General features: G+C 38.1%; 1 protein-coding gene across 1 annotated transcript in view; it reads right to left on the bottom strand.

Moving 5' to 3' along the window:
- HMG20A (high mobility group 20A) overlaps positions 1–15,745 on the bottom strand; it is an 84,027-nt gene that overhangs the window by 12,504 nt on the left and 55,778 nt on the right. The gene's annotated exons all lie outside the window — the stretch shown is intronic.

Below are 15,745 nucleotides of genomic sequence, written 5' to 3'. Positions count from 1 at the left end.
ATAAATCAAAGAGGAAATATGACAACTGATACCACAGAAATACAAAGAATGATAAGGGAATACTATGAACAGTCATATGCCAACAAATTGGGACAACCATGAAGAAATGGATAAAAACCTAGAAACATCCAATCTTCTAAGACTGAATTAAGAAGAAACAGAAAATCTGAATAGACTAATAACTACTAACAAAACAGACTCAGTAATCAAAAGGCTTACCACAAATAAAAATGTCCTGGGACAGATGGCCTCATAGGTATATTTTATCAAACATTCAAAGGAATTAACACCTATCATTCCTAACCTCATTTTACTGGGGCCAGTATTACCCTGATTCCAAAACAAGACAAAGACATTACAAAAAAAACGTACAGGCCAATATCCTTGATGAACATAAGACATAAAGATCCTCAGTAAAGTATCAGCAAACAGAATTCAGCAATACATTAAAAAGATCAAACATCAGGATCAAGTAGCATTTATTCCTGGGATGCAAGGTTGTTTCAATATCCACAAACCAACTAACATGACACACAATTTGAACAAAACGAAGAATAAAAATCATATAATAATATCAAGAGAGGTTTAAGAAGCACTTGACAAAAATATAGCATTCATTTATGATAAAAACTCACTGCAAAGTGGGAACAGAGGAAATATGCTTCCACATAATAAAGGCCATATGACTAATTCACAGGTGACATCAAACTCAACAGTGAAAGGCTAAATGCATTTCATTAAGATCAGTAACAAGAGATGATGTCCACTTCCACCACTTCCATTCAACGTAGTATTAGAAGTCCTAGCCACAGCCACCAGACAAGAGAAAGAAGTAAAAGGCATCCAAACTGGAAAGGAAGAAGTAAAACTGTCATTATTTGCAGATGACATAATATTATATACAGAGAACCCTGTAAGATTCCACCCAAAACACTTTGAACTAATAAATGAAACATCAAAGTAGGATACAAAATAAGTATTCAGAAATTGGTTGCATTTTTATACATCAATAACTAATTATCAGAAAGAGAAATTCAGTAAACAATCACATTTACAATGGCATCAAGAAAAATACCTATGAATAAATTTAACCAAGGAGATAAAAGAGCTGTACTTGAAAAATTATAAGACACCGAAGAAAGAAACTCAAGATGACACAATTAAATGGAAGCACATACTGTGCTCATGGATAAAAAGAATTAACTTTGTTAAAATGTCCATACTACCCAAAGCAATCTATAGATTCAATGGAATCCTTACCAAAATACAAGTTGTATTTTTCACAATACTAGAACAAAGAACCCTAGAATTTATAATGGAAACACAAAAAAATCTGAATAGCCACAGCAACTTGAGAAAGAAGAACAAAGTTGGAGGTACCATGTTACTGGACCAAACTGTACTATAAGGCTACAGGAATAAAAACAGTCTGGTATTGGCATAAAATAGACCAATAGATAAAAGGAACAAATAGAGAGCCCAGAAATAAACCCCTGCTTATGTGGTTAGTTTATCTATGACAAAGGAGGCAAGAATATAGAGTGGGGTAAAGACAGTGTAGTGAATATATGGTGTCAGGAAAACTGGACAGATATATGCAAAGAATGCAACTAGAGTACTTTCTTACATCATATACAAGAATAAACTCAAAATGGATTAAAGGTTTAAGTGTAAGACCTGAAACCATAAAACTATAAAAAAATATAGGCAGTCAATTCGCTAACACTGCTTTTAGTAATGCTTTTTTTTGGATCCGTCACTTTGGGCAAGAGAAAGAATTAAAAAAATGGGACTACATCAAACTAAAAAGATTTTGGACAGCAAAGGAAACAAACCATTAACAAAAAGACAACCTACCCACTGGGAGATATTCGCCAATGATACATCCAATAAGAGGTTAATATCCAAAATTTATAAATAACCTGTACAATCTAACACCAACCCCATCCCTCCAATAAAAAACAATCTGGTTAAAAAATGGACAGAGGACTTTAATAGACATTTCTTCAAAGTGAGCATACAGATGGCCAATAGACATAGGAAAAGATGCTCAATGTCACTAATCATCAGAGAAATGCAAGTTAAAAAGGACTCATGGACATGGTGACTGCTGGGCGGAGGGAGGTATAAGGGGACTAAATAGTAATGGAAAAAAATACAATAAAGATTAAATTAAAGAAGAAAAAAGAAATGCAAGTTAAAATCACAATGAAATATCACCTTGCACCCACCAGATTAGCTATCATCAATGGATCAACTAACACTAAGTGTTGATGAGGATGTGGAGAAAAGGGGTCACTAGTGTACTGTTGGTGGCTTTACAAATCGATGCAGCCCCATGTGGAAACAGTATGGCAGTCCCCGAGAAATTAAAAAGAGAACTACCATGTGACACAGCAATCCCCCTTCTGGGAATATATCCAAAGAAATCCAGAACATTAATTTAAAAAGATATACAAACTCCTATATTTATTATTTATAATAGCCAAGATATGGAAGCAACCTAAATGTCCATTAACAGACAACTGGATAAATAAGATGTGGTACAGATATACAATGGAATATTACTCAACCATAAAAAGGAATGAAGTCTTACCATTTGCACCAGCATGATGGACCTAGAAGGTATTGTGCTAAGTGAAATGAGACAGTTTGAAAAAGATAAACACCATAAGATTTCACATATATAATCTAATAAACAGAATAAATGAACAAACAAAAAAAGAAAGAGACTCATATATATAGAGAACAAACTGATGGTTGACAGATGGGAGGAGGATTGGGTTTGCGAGAGCTGGGTGAAAAAAGGTGAAGGGATCAATTAGTACAAATTGGCAGTTACAGAACAGTTAAGAAGATATGAAGTAAAACATAGGGAATATAGTGAATAATGTTGAAATAACTATGTACGGTATGATAAGGTACTAGACTTATCAGGGGACCACTCTGTAAGTTATAGAAATGTATAACCACTATACCATACATCTGAGACTAATATAGTATTGAATGTAAACTGCAATCGAAAAAAAGTAACAAAACAGTTAATTCTTAAGTAGAAGCTAAATAAAATAGGTAGTGCTGAAGGCACAGTGATTATGTTTTCTTACAGAAATAGCATGAGCAGGAGTCAGTCCAGTTAAGCTGCAAGGGAAATGTAATTACTTATCTTTTCATTGAAAACAAACTTTCATAGGGCTCAAAGGTTAAGGATACAGTTATCTAAGGTATACAACTGTCGTGCAATGAGAAACCTTAAAAACAAATCCACATTAATTTCCCAAAGGAGAATTTGGAAGCTGTTTCTCAACTCTGTGCCTTGAATAGTCGACAGTATATGGCTGTGGAAGTAACTGAGGTAGAAATAAGAAAGAAAATCAGTTGTTTTCTGTTGGTTATGCATGCAAAGTGCTCTCTGATACAGGACTATCTAATGTAAATTTGCACAGTGAACAATAAGAATTTTAGCGGAGATCTACCAGCCTTGAACAATAATAATGGTATCCCATTAGTACCTCTTATTTATATTGGGGCTCTTTTAGACTTTCTTCAGACATAGGAAAAACAAACAAATAAAATAAAGACATCAGAAATATAAAAATGAAACTGCCATGAAAACAACACTAGAGGAACTCAATGATAAATCTGAAATGGCAGAAGTAATCAGTAAACTTGAAAATCTATTGGTAATACTGGGTAATCTGAAGAACAGAGAGAACAAAGAAGCAAAGGAAATGAACAGAGCTCAGAGAAATGTGGAGCACCATTAAGCACTAATGTATGTACAGTAAAGAAGACAAAAGACTAAAGAAAATATTCAAAGAAATAATGACTGAAAATATTACAAAAAATTTTAAAGATTTTGTTTGTTTGATTTTATGGGGGGGGTGAGAGGGAGGAGGGAAAGAAATATCAATGGGTGTGAGAGACACATCAATTGGTTGCCTGTTGCATGCCCCCAACAGGCGGCGTGGCCCCCCCCTACCCCCAGAAAAAGAAATAACAAATGAAAAAGCGAAGGATTTTGTGAGACAGACAAGAATAACAAAGCTTAAAAATAATACACCAATAATTTGGTGAATTTAAATATTTAAAATACAATTCTCACAAAACTACTGCAAAATACATTCCACAAAGATCCTTAATAATAAGTGAATTTCAAGATGTCTGGCTGCCATTTCTACGATGAATTTGAAGTTGAAAGCATTATCAATATTAGAAGTGTCTTGGCACAGTGTTTAAAATCTTATATATGTAAGACGGTAAAGAGAACAGTGGAGAAAAAAGAACTGAAGAAATTGCTAGTGAAACAAGAAGATTCCAAAAGCCTTACAACATAAAGAACAGTTCAAGAAAATCTAGAAATCACTCTTATAAAGACATGTTAAAAGCCACAGAGAGAATGATCTTCCCTACTCTACCACCACTAATCTTCTATACTGGAACACAAATATGATTTGGTGTCCAGAATTAAAGCTAAGCAGTTATCAGCCTATGGGGGAATTCTGACAGCCAAGACCGTTTTCATACTGGTGTCTGCCTTGTAAAGGGCTGGGTGTGTGAACTTCCTGCCAATGGCAGCTGATCAAAAGAAACATCTAGATGGAAGTCTGAAAAATGACGTATATACCTGGGGCAACTTTAAAAGCACTTAATTTTACCCTCTTACCTCTTTTATTTTTTTTAAGTAATTTTATTGATTATGCTATTACAGTTGTCCCAATTATTTTCCTTTTTGCCCCTATCACGTGGTACTCCCCATTCCCTTTAGCAATGCCCTCCCCCCTTATTTCATTCCCATGGGTCATGCATGTAAGTTCTTTGGCTCCTCCATTTCCTTTACTATTCTTAACATTTCCTTGTCTATTTTGTGCCTATCAATTATACTTCTTAATCCCTGCATCTTTTCCTTCATTTTCCCCCTTTCCCTCCCAGCTGATAGCCTTCCATATGATTTCCATATTGATGATTATGTTCCTGTTGTAGTTGTTTGCTTAGTTTGTTTTTATTTTTTAGATTCATTTGCTGATAGTGTGGGTTTGTTGTCATTTTACTGTTCATAATTTTGCTCTTCTTCTTTTACTTAAATAAGTCCCTTTAACATTTCATATAGTAAGGGCTTGGTGATGATGAACTCGTTTAGCTTTACCATGTCTGGGAAACACTTTATCTGTCCTTTCATTCTAAATGCTAGCTTTGCTGGATAGAGAACTCTTGGTTGTAGGTCCTTGCTTTTGATCACATTGAATACTTCTTGCCAGTCCCTTCTTGCCTGCAAAGTTTCTTTTGAGAAATCAGCTGATAGTCCTATGGGAACTCCTATGTTGGTAATTCTCTGCTTTTCTCTTGCTGCTTTTAAGATTCTCTCTTTATCTTTAGCCCTTGGCATTTTAATTATGATGTGTCTTGGTGTGGTCCTCTTTGGGTCCAATGTGTTTGGGACTCTGTGCTTCCTGGACTTATATGTCTACTTCCTTCACCAAATTATTTTTTCAAGTAAGTTTTCAATTTCTTGCCTTTCTTTTTCCCTTCTGGCATCCCTATCATTTGGATGTTGGCACTTTTGGAGATGTCCCAGTCTTCTTATTCTCTCCTTATTTTTCTGAATTCTTGTTTCTTCATTCTGTACTTGTTGACCTTTTATTTCTTATTTACGTTCCAATTCATTGATCTGAACCCCGGCTTCCTTCCCTTCACTATTGGTTCTGTGTGGATTTTTCTTTAATTCAGTTAGTGTAGTCTTCATTTCTTCCCTTATGAGTTTGCTGTACTGAATAATTTTTCTGAGCATTGTTATCACCAGTGATTTGAACTCTGCACCTGATAGGTTGGCTATTTCTTCCTCATTTAGTTCTCTCTGGAGCCTTGATCTGCTCCCTCTTTTGGGCCATACTTCTCTTGTCTCCTCAACTTGACAGCCTTTCTGTGTCTGCCTCTGTGTATTAGGTAGAGTTGCCACACCTGTTATGTGGTAAGAGGTGGAGCCTTAGGTATTGTCAGTGCGGGGTGACCTGTTTCACCACTTTGTGGGAGAGGGGTCAGAGAGGGAACAATGCTGCTTGCTCAGCACTTGCCCCTTTTTCAGTCACTTCACCCACTTCCCTTATGCGACTGGCACCCCTCTAGTTGTTACCCTGGTGATGGTTCCCAGAGTGGATGGGTTTCCGTATGTTCTAGGACTGTGGAGGCCCTCTAAACAGACTTTCCTGAGAGATGAGCAGTTTCTTCCACAGCCCCATTGGTTTTCACAGTCAGAAGCTATGAGGCATTATTTTCCAGGTGCTGGAACAGTGAGCTGGGTGCTGGTCTCGGCCACTGCCTTGCCACCACTGCCTTGCCTCCAACACGCAGCGTCCCCTCTACACCGACTCCCTGTCCCCCCCACCCCCCACCTGTCTGGATGAATATTTCTTCTTTAAATCTTTGGCTGTTAAACTTCTATACAGTTTGATTTTCTGGCAGTTCTGGTTGTTTCTGTTTTGTTTTTGTTGAGGTAGTTGTAATCTTTATGGTTGTGTGAGGAGGCAAAGCATGTCTACCTATGTCTCCATCTTGGCTGCTACCCTTTTACGTCTCAAAAAAGCAAGCAAAGTTTCCCAGAATAATACAAAAATAATAGAAGTATCATCAACCCCCCACACCCCACTCAGTTTCAACATGTAAAGCTCTATCTCAAGCCAATTCCTAATGGATTTCTGAGAGAACTAATGTATGGGCAGGAAAGGCTGATTCCAGAAGGGATCTTAACTATATTTCACAGTGATTTTCTCTTGACTTTGCTTGTTTGCCATATGCTTTGTTATCGGGTTCCTGCAGAAAATTTATGACACATAATTCCAACATGTTCAAGGTATAACAGATATAAACATAAGTCCACAAATGACTTAGAATAAAAGTCTTAGGGCGTAATTATCTGACCTTGTTCATTCTCCTACTTAACTGCACAGGCTTATATGGGATCAATTATCTAGTCATAAGTCTAAATATCTACCATGGTACCAAGAGCCTCTTAAAAGGCCTTGAGTCTCAGACCTGGCTGCTGTGGCTCAGTGGATTGAGCGTTGGCCTGCGAGCCAAGTGTAGCTGGTTCGATTCCCAGTCAGGGCACATGACTAGGTTGCATGTCAGGTCCCCAGTTGGGGGCACAAGTGAGAGGCAACCACACAGTGATGTTTCTCTCCCTCTCTGTCTCCTTTCCCCTCTCTCTAAAAACAAACAAACAAAAAAAGGCCTTGAGTCTCCTTAGCTAACTAACTCTCTTCTCTTTTTGTCAGAAAGGTCCGAACTAAGTTAACCACATAAAGGCAGAACAGCACCATGTAAGTGCATTAACACAGTGCTCCTTGGTATTATAGATTCTTAAAGAGTGCAAAATAAGAAACACCAAGCAATTAAATGAAAATGTTCAGTCTCTGAATGGTAACTGAGAAATTCTACTTAATGGAAGAGTGGTAATAAAAATCATCAGCACTTTTCCATTACTGCATACATTATTCAGTATGAAGGAGGTCCTCCTGGGTACTCAGATATACTTAAGCTGCTCCAAGTTTCACTCAAGGGATTAAAATCATAAGATTTCATTACTCTTCATTGAAAGGGTCTAATTTGTTCAGGTTGAGTGTCATTTTGTCATTTCTCATAAATTAAAGGAGAAACAAAATCATGGTTTCTATCTTAGTCTTCACATGAGATGTAGACTTTATTGAGAATAATACTACACTGACTCCTGGGTCTAGCCGGCTGGTTTTTCATTTGAGAGGAGCAAGAATGCTCTTTCCTTTGATTTTTAATTCTACATATTGTGTGGAGGGTAAGAGAACAGAGTTTCCCCTGAACTGCATCTATTTTGCTGTGACCTAGGCTCAGGGTCAGAATTTCATAGTTTGTGATATGCTTCTCTCAAGTGCCCTTTGCTTAAGAGAATGTGCTTAATGTTGTGTGCCAAGCTGTAGTGCCTCACCTCTATGCAGAATGGTTTGAATGGCTTTCAGGTCAGCATTTCTTTAGCTTTTTTCAGTCTCTGCCTTGGTTAACAGTGTCTTAGGAATTCAAGTTCTATTTAGATATACAATACTTTTCTTACTATACAGAAATCAAATCATTTCTGTTTTAACTGGCAACAAATTTTGCTGACATCTCACACAACCAGGCCCATTTTAACTTTCAACACTGTGTAGTTCATTCCATATAGCATGGCATGTGCAGCCAAGAATGCTAGACTGGGATACAGAGACCAGGGCTTCATTCCTGCCTCTAATTCAGTAGTGATTCTGGGTAAGTTCTTTCCTGTCTTAAGCAAGTGATTTTCCTCACCAACAAAATGAAGGGGTCAGTTGAGAATATTTGAGGTCTTAGTGTTTGTGAAGTGATTGCAAAGACTATCCCAATGTATTTGCCATTTTACTTCTAATAAAACAAGTAAAGGAAAATAAGCACATATTATGTTTTAGACACTTCACAAGGTACTTGCTGTTTTATGAACTTATTCATAACTCGGCTCAATCCATTCTACCCACTCTGAGGTGCCCCCATAAAACCTGGATCACCTTTAAGTTCTGATTCAGTTCTCCTCTCCATGGGGCCTTCTGTACCTGCTTTTCACTTATAGTACATTCTTATTTTTCTGAACTGCTATTATACTAACATGTTATTTATTATGTAAGGAATCAGTGTGTAATGTGATCCCTGAGACAGAAGAAAACTAAAAAGGGCTCCTAGTGGCTAACAGGGATAAAATTTTAGAAAACAGAGCCTAGCAGCCATTTTTACACAGGGGCTCTCACACAAACTGCACTTCAGGGAGAAGCCTGCACTGAACTGCCTGCCTGCACTGTTTCTGCCATGTGAGCCAGCCCTTAAAAAAAGAGTTGTGAAATCCTATATCAATCAATAGGACTGAAACTTTCCCAATCCAATTGGAGCTCCTCAGCTTTGACCAATCAGGATAGCTCCATTCTGACCAATTAGGAATGTGCTTTGGGGATCAAACTGCAAGGATTTGGAGCCCTCATTTGCATGAGGATGAACCAATCAGGGATCAGGAGCATGGACTTCCATCGATATAAGCCAGCTAACCTCTGGCTGAGAGTCACTTTCCTTTTCCTCCAAAGACTGAAAACTGCATCTCACTGGCTGAGCTTAAACACTGAAGACATCTTGGTGGAACAAACTAGCACAGACCAGCACAGGCCAAAGCCAACTGGCAAACAGCAGAGCAGACCAAAGCACAGCACAAAGCTGACCATCCAGAAACAGAGCAGAACTGTCTAGCTGGAGAGGAGCCTGGCCCCAGGGCAACCTCATAGCTGCGCTATATCACAACTGAGCTGTTTTGTACTAAATAGTTTCCTTCTACCCCTCACCCCAAATATGGATTCCTGTTGGCGTTGACAGTAACTATGTTTAATAACTGTCAAACCAGACTTTTTATTGCCATTGTTTTGAAGGCACCTGGTTTAGTAAGGTAGTCAATGAAAAATAAAAACAAAGTAAGGGACATTAATTGAGTCAGTAATCTTACTAAGAGAACTTTAACCTGATGTGAGCATAAAATAAATTATTAGAACCTACTATATAGATATTTGAAAAACTATTCTGACTCTCCACCTACTCCCTTCTTTTTTTGGGTTAACATATTTCTAATACTGAAACAGGGTAATCAACAGGGACTTATTCCTTTTCATAAATCATAGAAATTTATATCACACTTAATAATGCATTTTAAAAAGCTTCATTTCTCAAATAATCAGCAGCAGCTTCTACAACTGACTAGATCAACTAAATCTTCACTGATTGCAACTATAAACTTTAATGAAGACAAAAATGCCACATATGGGCCCTGACTGCTGTGGCTCAGTGGATTGAGTGTCGGCCTGCGAGTCCAGTGTCGCTGGTTCGATTCCCAGTCAGGGCACATTAATAGGTTGCACATCAGGTCCCCAGTTGGGGGCGCAAGTGAGAGGCAACCACACAGTGATGTTTCTCTCCCTCTCTTTCTCCTTTTCCCTCTCTCTAAAAATAAAAAATAAATGAACAAACAAATAAATAATTTAAAAAAAATGCCACGTATGGTTTGGCTAGCAAAATCCATAGAGACAAAAGGAACCAGTGATTGACAAGACAGTATAAGAGTTAGTTTTTTAGATTACTGTCCAAATTCTCGTTTTAACCATTAGGAATAAAGAAGCTATAAAGAATAACTTAATAGGAAAAATAAGTATAAAAATGGCATAATTTGGTGGGCACACACACACAAAAAAGAGAAGAATAAGTAATTATACAAGTATCTGGCGATATGGAGAGCCTGCAACACAATACAAGGCATACAAGGACTTCTGGCCAAGATGGAGGCCTAGACAGACACGCTGCATCTCCCTCCACAACTAAGAAGGAATACACTACCTCAAAACTAAAGAAAACCCAAAGTTCCAGAACATCAAGCTGCATGGAAGTCCAACAAACAAAGATATAAAAAAGAAATACTCATCCAGACAGGTAGGAGGGGCGGAGCTGGGGCAGAGAGGACGTGGTGTGGTGGTGGCAGGCCGGCAGAAAGTGCAGTCACACATTTTAAAAAGTAGAGGGGGACACTTGGGGAGTACCCCGAGCACCAGACCAGACCGCACAGCTCATGGTCCCAGCCCCAGGGTAAATAAAACCTCATTGCTTCTGACTGTGAAAACCAGTGGGGGTTGGGGAGCAGGAAGAAACTGCCAGTCTCTCAGCAGAGTCCGCTTGTTTAAAGGGCCCCCACGGTTCTAGAACATCTGCAGACACACCCACTCTGGGAATGACAGCCAGGGCAACAGCTAGAGAGGCGCCAGTCCCATACAAAAGTGGAAAGAAGTGCCTGAAAAAGGGGCGAGTGCTGAGCAAGTGGCATTGTGCCCTCTGAGACCCATCCTCCACACACAGCGCTACAATGTGGTCAAATGGATTGCCCTGTACTGACGAATCCCTAAGGCTCCACCCCTTACAACGTAATAGGTGAGACAGCTCTACCGAAGACACAGAGGCAAACAAACACAGGAGCATGTCAAGATGAAGAGACAGAGAAGTATGGCCCAAAAGAGGGAACGAATCAAAGTTCCAGTGGGAGAACTAAGTGACAAGGAGATACCAACCTAACAAACGAGGAGACAGCCAATGTAACAGATGCAGAATTCAAAACTCTGGTGATAGAGATGCTCACAAACTTGACAGATATGCTTAAGTACAGCAAACGCATAAGGGAAGAAGTGAAGGCTATGCTAAATGAAACAAAGGAAAATCCACATAAAACCAATGGTGAAGGGAAGGAAACCAGAGTTCATATCAATGATTTGAAACATAAGGAAGAAACAAACAGTCAACCAGCACAGAATGAGGAAACAAGAACCGAAAAAAAATGAGGAGAGGCTTAGGAACCTCCGGGACAACTTTAAATGTGCCAACATCCAAATCATAGGGGTGCCAGAAGAAGAAGAGGAAGAGCAAGATATCAAAAGCTTATGTGAAAAAACAATGAAGGAAAACCTCCCAAACTTGGCTGAGGAAATAGACATACAAGTCCAGGAACCACAGAGTCCCAAACAAGCTAGACCCAAAGAGGACCACACCAAGACACATCATCATTAAAATGCAAAAGGTTCAAAATAAAGAGAGAATCTTAAAAGCAGCAAGAGAAAAGCAGAGAGTTACCTACAAAGGGTTGCCTATAGGACTACCAGCTGATTTCTCAAAAGAAACTGCAGGCAAGAAGGGACTGGCAAGAAGTATTCAATGTGATGAAAAGCAAGGACCTACAACCAAGATTACTCTATCCAGCAAAGCTATCATTCAGAATGGAAGGGCAGATAAAGTGCTTCCCAGACAAGGTGAAGCTGAAGGTGTTCATCATTACCAAGCCATTATTATATGAAATGTTAAAGTGACTTATTTGAGAAAAAGATCAAAGCTATGAACATTAAAATGGCAACAAACTCACAACTATCAACAAGTGAATATAAAAAACAAAAACAAAATCCAACTAAGCAAACCAGAATGGGAACAGAGTCATAGGTATGGGGATCATTTGGCGAGTTATCAGCTGGGAGGGGGAAGGGGGAGAAATGGGGAAATGGTGCAGGGATCAAGAGCATAATTGGTAGGTACAAAATAGACAGGGGGAAGTTAAGAATAATATAGGAAAGGGTGAAGTCAAAGAACTTATATGCACAACCCATGGACATGAACTAAGGGGGTTGGGATTGCTGGAGGGAATGTGGGTACTGGGAATAGGGGAGCAAAGGGAAAGGAAATTGGGACAACTGTAACAACATAATCAATAAAATATACTTAAAGAAAACTATATATATAAGGCATACAGAGGCTCCCAGTCAACATGGCAGTGTAGGTAAACAAGGTACTGGGAACCTCCCACAACAACCACATCATAATTACAACTAAACTACAGGACAACCATCATTCAGAACCACCTGAAATCCTGGTGACGCAGCTCACCAGGCAGCAGATGAGGAACCTGACAGACGAACAAATAGGAAACCTTTCTGAGGCTCAGTTCAGAGCTATAGTTATAAGGTGGGTTACAGAATTAACAAAAGATTTGGAACAAGACAGAAGGAATGAAAGCTACTCACACTGAAATGAATGAAAACACATATGAGACAAGTGGTGAGGAAATAAAATCCAGAGATCAAATCAACAATCTGGAACATAGGGAAGGAACAAACAGTCAACCAGTGCGGAAAGAGAAAACAAAAAGGAAAGTGAGGAGAGGATCAGAAACCTCTGGGACAGCTGTAAGAGACCAAACATTCAGATTATAGGATTGCCAGAGGGCGTAGAAGAAAAACTAGAAATTGAAAAATTATGTGAAAAAATAATGAAGCAGAACTTCCTGAACATGGGGAAGGAAATAGACTTACAGGTCCAGGAAGCACAGAGAGTTCCAGAAAAACTGGACCCAGGGAGAACCACTCCAAGACACATTATAATCAAATTGTCAAAAGTTAAAGATAAAGAGAGAATCTTAAAAGCAGCAAGAGAGAAGAAAAGAATCATGTACAAAGGGGTCCCAATTAGACTATCAGCTGATTTCTCAAAGGAGACCCTGCAGGCAAGAAGGGACTGGCAAGAATATTCAAAGTAATGAAAATCAAAAACCTACAGCCACAAATACTCTATCCAGTGAAAGTGTTATTCAGAATAGAAGGGCAGAGAAAATGCTTCCAGGACAAAGTAAAACTGAAGGAGTTCATTAGATCCAAACCACTGTTATATGAGATGTTAAAGGGGCTAGTTTAGAAGAAGGAGGATCAAAACTATGAACATTAAAATGAAAACTATCACGACAACCAACAACAGAAGCTAGGGAATTGAAACAAAGGCAAACTAAAATAGGCAACGAGAGTGGAAAAAGAATTATAGGTATGGGGAACATATTGTGGGGAGGTCAGCAGAGAGGGGAAAGGGGGAAAGGAAGGGAGATGGTACAGGAATTAAGAAGCATAGTAGGAGGGAATGGAATAGACTGGAAGAGGTTGAGAAGAACTATATGCACAACCAATGCACATGGACTAAAAGGGGGGGACAACTGGATGGAGAGGGGCTACCGGGTGGGGGGGAACAAAGGGAAAAGAAATTGGGACAACTGTAACAGCATAATCAATAAAAAGAAAAAAGACAAAAAAAGAAAAAAAAGAAAAAGCTAAAGGAGTTCATGACCACCAAACAAGCATTACAAGTAATATTCAATTGTCTTAAGAAGAACAAAAAAGATAAAAATTATCAAGAATTACTTTAAATGCAAATGTATGAAGTGTTTCAATCAAAAGACATATGGTGACAGAATGGATAATGTAACAAGACCCTTACATATGCTGTATACAAGAGATTCACTTCAGATCAGAAGACACACAGAGACTGAAAGTAAAGGGATGGAAAAAAATATTTATGAAAAGGGAAACAAGAAAACGAAAAAGCTGGGGTAACAATACTTATACCAGACAAAACAGACTTTCCACCAAAGTTTATAAAAAGAGACAAAGAAAGATCTAGTAACTCCACTTCTGGGTATTTATCCAAAGAAACCCACACTAAATCAAGAAGACATATACATCCATATTTTTATTACAGCATTATTTACAATGGGCAAGATATGGAAGCAGCCTGGGTGTTCATTAAAAGATGAATGGATAAAAAAGAAGTGGTGCATATATACAATGGAATATGATTCAGCTGTAAAGAAAGAATGAAATCTTGCTATCTACAACAACATGTATGCACCTAAAAGGTATTATGCTAAGTTAGAAAAAGACAAATGCCAGATGATTTTGCTTATATGTGGAATGTAAAAAACAAAATAAATGAAGAAGTAGAACAGAAACAGACTCATAGATACAGAGAACATTTTGATGGTTGCCAGATGGGAAAAGAGTTGGGGGGATGGGTAAAAAAGGTGAAGGGATTTAGAATAGTCACAAGGATGGATATCAAGTACAGTAAAGGGAATAGTCAATAGTATTGCTAAATATATTTGGTGTCAGATGAGTACTAGATTTATTGGGCAGATCACTTTGTAAGTTAAATAAAATGTACAATCATGCGGTTGTGCACCTGAAACTAATATAATACTGTATGTTAATTGTAATTTAAAAAATAAAATATAAAATATAAAGCACACATAGTTTTCAAGCAAAAAAAATTTTTTTTCATCCTAGAGCAGAGATGTATATAACTACATTTACATCGGATTTATGTGAAGAACAAAATGCTATTATTTATTATGCTTCTCACTTTAAGATTCATATAAAATCTATTTTATAAAAAATCTATTTGAGTTGTGAATTTAAATGTTTTCCCTAGGTTCTGAAGGTCACCAATACCAAATCAGGTTTGAAAACTACAACCCTCAGATAAATGTTATTATTTTGATGAAATGATTTTCTTGATTTAATGAAAAGCCAAATACATGTAAAAAAATACATCAGAAAATTCTTTTTGTATAAATTTCCACTGTTATTTCAATAAATAGGTTTTGTTTAAAAATAAATAAGTACTAATGGAAGGCCTCCTCCATGCAACGGCATCATGCTAGGTGATATGGGGTTGGGTCCAAGATGAAAACTAGACTGTGCATGCCTTCAGAGAGGTAACAATCCAAGAATTTGAGTAACGGAAGCACTTGAATAACCTCAACGCCATGTCAGATCAGCTACATGCATAAGAGAAATACAGAGAGCTGTGAGGGTTAAAGGAAACTGGAGGACACAGGCAAAGTTTGTGGGAAGAAATGAAACCTGATAACTAGAATTTTGAGAGGCAAAATGAGATGATGGGGGGGTGGGGCACAGAAAAAAATGATCAAGGAAAAGAATTTCCAAGAAAAAAAGAATATGAGCACAGGCATGAAGCAGAGAAAGACTGGAGCGCCTGGAGGACAGTGAGTTGTAAATATAGCCTTTTAAGTTTCATGAATTATGTACAAATAATATGGGAGCTAAGATAGCTGGAAAGATAAGTTGGAACTTAACCACAGAGGACCCTAATTGCTGAGTTTGAATATGATCTGGTAAGCAATGAGGAGTTACTGAGGTCTTAAGAAATGAAATTTCAATTTTATTTTCTTACAGCCATATACAGTCCTGTGCCATATAACACTGTTTCAGTGAATGATGGACCACATATACAATGCTTTATACATACGGCCTAGGTGTACAGCAGGTTGTACCCTCCAGGTTTGTGTAGCGCAGTGCACTGTATAATGTTA

The sequence above is a fragment of the Furipterus horrens genome, unplaced genomic scaffold (genome assembly GCF_987537825.1).
Source record: "Furipterus horrens unplaced genomic scaffold, mFurHor1.1.pri manual_scaffold_3, whole genome shotgun sequence".
NCBI classification, from domain to species: domain Eukaryota; kingdom Metazoa; phylum Chordata; class Mammalia; order Chiroptera; family Furipteridae; genus Furipterus; species Furipterus horrens.
This window is presented reverse-complemented; position numbering and strand designations above follow the sequence as displayed.